General features: G+C 53.4%; 1 protein-coding gene across 1 annotated transcript in view; it reads left to right on the top strand.

The window, feature by feature from the left end:
- Positions 1-3264: 3264 nt before the first annotated feature.
- SOX13 (SRY (sex determining region Y)-box 13) overlaps positions 3265-4062 on the top strand; it is a 42131-nt gene continuing 41333 nt past the window's right edge. Inside the window, exon 1 of the mRNA XM_014549674.1 lies at positions 3265-3363. The gene's annotated coding sequence lies outside the window, so the exon portion shown is untranslated. The remainder of the gene's footprint in view (positions 3364-4062) is intronic.

Below are 4062 nucleotides of genomic sequence, written 5' to 3' on the forward strand. Positions count from 1 at the left end.
AAAACTATCATATAGTACCGATTTGGTGAAGGTAATGAGATGTATACACACGTGCAGGATACACACAGAAAGAAAACTAGAAGGCTGCCTTTTTACAGCGGTTAATTCTAGATACTGGACATAGGGTGGTTTTTACTTCCTTTTGTATCTTCTGTCGATTTTTCCAATCTTCTACCATGGTCCCAAACTGCTTTTATAGGTGGGAAAAAATGTTAAAAAGATTGCTTCAGCTGCTGAGAGGGTAGCCTAAGCAAAGATGGTGTTCTCGCCGGAGACGCTTTTGTCCTTTCTGACTGTAGTACCATGTGCATGTATCAACTGTACCCCCTCTCACCAAACACAAACCAAAAAGCGTCATTAAAAAAAGGTTAGTTTATACACTGGAAACTATATAATAAAAAGGGTAAAAAACGGCATAAAACTATCATATAGTACCGATTTGGTGAAGGTAATGAGATGTATACACACGTGCAGGATACACACAGAAAGAAAACTAGAAGGCTGCCTTTTTACAGCGGTTAATTCTAGATACTGGACATAGGGTGGTTTTTACTTCCTTTTGTATCTTCTGTCGATTTTTCCAATCTTCTACCATGGTCCCAAACTGCTTTTATAGGTGGGAAAAAATGTTAAAAAGATTGCTTCAGCTGCTGAGAGGGTAGCCTAAGCGGAGCAAGGACAGAAGCAGAGGCCTGCTAGGAGACTGATTCGGAATTGAAAGGATGCCTTGGATTAGGGGGGGCCAGCGGGACATTGTTCTGGAGGTACAGCCAACCGGTCTCACTAACGCCATTGCCCAGAATGATGTTCTGCTGCTGCCTGGAGCTTTTGTCATCAGGAGTGTGGGAATCAGTGATGTGAGGGACCATTCCCAGTGCTGCCTTGGCTTTGGAGATGACTCAGATTTCAGCTACATTCTTATCCCCATTTTAACTCCTGGTAGAGATGGGGGGGTGGGGTGGGTGACGTGGGGCCCCTCCTGAATATTTTGCTACTTTATTAGCAGATTCAGGGCAACATGATGTGTAAAGGACTGTGGGGTACATGCAGTACATAACATCTCTGAGCCTCGGTTTTCCAATCTGTGAAATGGGACAATAACAATGAGAATCCCTATCACTTAGAACGTCCGGTCAGTATCTGCAGTGGGGGGGTCCATGAATGGTATGGGTCTGGAGTTTGCTGTTGCCAGACAAGTATTTGCTTGGGCTACACTTGATTCTGCAAAGGTTTTCTCCTCTCTGGGGGTGCTGTGAGATTGGCCCTTTTTGGGGAGCTCCCTGAGTAGGTCACTAGGAAGCTGAAGCTGATGCCTCTGGAAAAAGTGGAATTGAAATGCAGCTGTGCCCGTGCGCCCCTCCCCCAGCCACATTCAGGGGCAAAGCTGAGTGTTTGCAAAGGGCTCTGTGCTGGGAAGGCCTGGCCAGGCCCACAGCAAATCGTGCTTTGAATGAGAATTATTTCTGTGCTTGGTGTTTGCTTAAGAGGGCTCGCTCCTGCCGGAACTTTTGCTGGTCCCCTTTCTGGAAGCGGATGTGTTAGCCAGGTAGGCTGTCACAGTGCCTATCGCCAGGCGGGGAACCTGGGCCCATGAAGATCACTTTAAGGGCTCCTGCCCTCTCCCTGTTCCCAAACAGGAAGACATGCCCTGGATGGGAGTCTTTACCTGGGCGACCCCATTGTGGAAATTTAAAAATTTTATTAATTGATTTTAGAGAGAGAGGAAGGGGGGAGAGGTAGAGGAAGAGAGCGAGAGGAACATCGATTTGTTGTTCCACGCATTCATTGGTTGATTCTTGTATGTGCCCTGACAGGAATTGAACCTGCAACCTTGGTGTATCAGGACGACACTCTAACCCACTGAGCTACCCGGCCAGGGCCAGGGCAACCCCATTTTGAGTGCCTCTTCTTTGGTCCTTCTTCCAGCTCCTTGGAAAGACTTGATTGAGGGGGTTTGTTATAGGCAGCTCAATAGGGCCACCATCAACCTCCTCTAGTTTCTGCGGTCATGCTCTGACAGAGCAGTTTCTTTAAAAATTCAAATGCTTTCTCTGAGCAGCGGTGATGCGGTAGTTCCCTCCTGAGGGTGGGGCGGAGGGGGGAGGAGTGAGTGCTGGTCGGCCTGAGTGCCACGGACCGGCCCAGAAACCCACGGGACCATCTGTGCGCCAGCCTCCTGGTGATGAGGCCCTTGCGGCTCCCCCAGGAGAAGGTTTCATCCCCCTGCATGGTCCACAGCTCGGAACCCCGCAGTCACCATCTGCTCAGCTACCCCTGACACACCTCTGGTTGGTGACCTGCCGTAGTTGGGAGGGGCCGGGAGCCTGGGCCCCCTTGCTCTCCTAGGTGCTGTAAGGGAGGATTTTGGGTGGACCCAGAGAAGGGACAGCACAGTGGTTAGACCTCCCAGAGGCTGTGAGGTGAGGAGGAAGTGGCCGGGGCTTCCCCTGCCTCCTCCCAAGGTCATCTGTGGGCAAACCCAACGCCTGGACGCAGCCCAGGATGTGCTGTGTGCACTTGGGGACAAGCTAGGAGGACAGGGGCTGAGAATTGTGCCCAGAGGTTGAAGGTTCCAGCCAGAAATGTTTTACGGGGCTGGGGGGCAGGGAGGTGGGGGGAGAGGTGTGTATGGGATAGAACAGGAGAGGCAGGAAGAAGTGGGGACAGTCTCTCCAGCGGCCCCCCTTTTTCCTAAATAGCATCACTGCCCAGGTGCTTTTGTCACCGGGAAGCCTGAGCAGGCCATGAACTAGGAATCCGGTTCCCTTGCCCTTGACACACCACAGCATTCCAACTCCCCTCCCTAAACAAGTGGCCTTAGCATTTAAATGGCCTTGGCATAAAGCCCCATAAACAGCCTGGGGGGTTGTGGCCCGGTTTGGGGGGAGGGGCTTAGAGTTAACACCCACCTTGTCCCCCCTGTGTCTTCTGGGGAGATGTCCACGGTTGGGTGCATTTCAGTATTTAAACTTGAGGAGAGGAGACCGGGAGGGGGCCACAGCCTGGGCAGGAACCCTTGGCCTCCTTCCCCTGGTGGTTTAGCTCTGTGATCCCTGCCAGGCCCGGAGCTCCCTGGGGGATCCGCCCCAGAGGAGGCCAGATTGGGCTCCTCCCCCGCTCCCCCCCTCCCGCCCCTGCTTGACTCAGAATGGAATGTGCAGCCTGTGGAACTGGATGGGGTGAAAACTGGTTCCCTGAAGGCCTGATCCGGCCCCCTCCTGCCCCTCCACAAGGGGGTGGGGGACCCTGGGGCTAGGTCCAGTTCCTTGGCAGGGCTAGAGGTGCCCCTGGCTGTCCCAGACCCTGTGCTGAGCTGGGGCAGAGGTAGATGCCACGGAGGCCCAGGTTCAGCCCTTTGAAGGGGCTAGGTAGCCCAAGATGAGGGTGGGTGGCCAGGGTGAAACAGGCAAAGCAGACCCCCTCCCCCAACTCCCGGAGCTGGCTGGCCTGCCCTGGTCCCACAGCCTTTGGTGACTTCTCTTTTAAAAACTGTGGCTCATACTTATGTTCTTATTTCTATAGTTTCCAAATGCCCGACAATGTTGTACGTTTGTAATCAGGGTGGAAAGAATTTGAAATATATCTAGAACGGAGAGTGAGACAGAAAAAGCAGTCATCAGCGTACTCCCTGGAAGACCCAAAGGAGTCGAGGCTCGACCAACGCCAGAATCTTCTGCAGAAAGGGGGTCCCTGGCAGGAGAGGTGACGGTGGAATAGGAGAGGAAGCCTGTAAGCCTGGACTGATTCCTTTAGGGGACGGTGGGGTGGGCCCCAGGGTGGGCTCAGCTGGGGTGGGTGGCCCAGGTACCCAGGCCCTCGAGGCTCCTGCGTTGGCCCTGGCACCTGGGTGGAGCTAGGAAACGGAGAGAAGCCTTGGCTGAAGCTCACCTCACATGACTCCAAAGAATTAACTCCTGCCCGGCCCGGCCTGAGTGTTGTCCTGTGCACCGTAAGGTTGCCCTTTTGATTCCGGGTCATGCCTGGGTTGGGGTGCGACCCCCAGTTGGGACACGTACAGAGGGCGCAATTGATGATTCTCATCTCCCTCCAGCCTCCCCCCTC

Source organism: Myotis brandtii, unplaced genomic scaffold (assembly GCF_000412655.1).
Source record: "Myotis brandtii unplaced genomic scaffold, ASM41265v1 scaffold566, whole genome shotgun sequence".
NCBI lineage: Eukaryota > Metazoa > Chordata > Mammalia > Chiroptera > Vespertilionidae > Myotis > Myotis brandtii.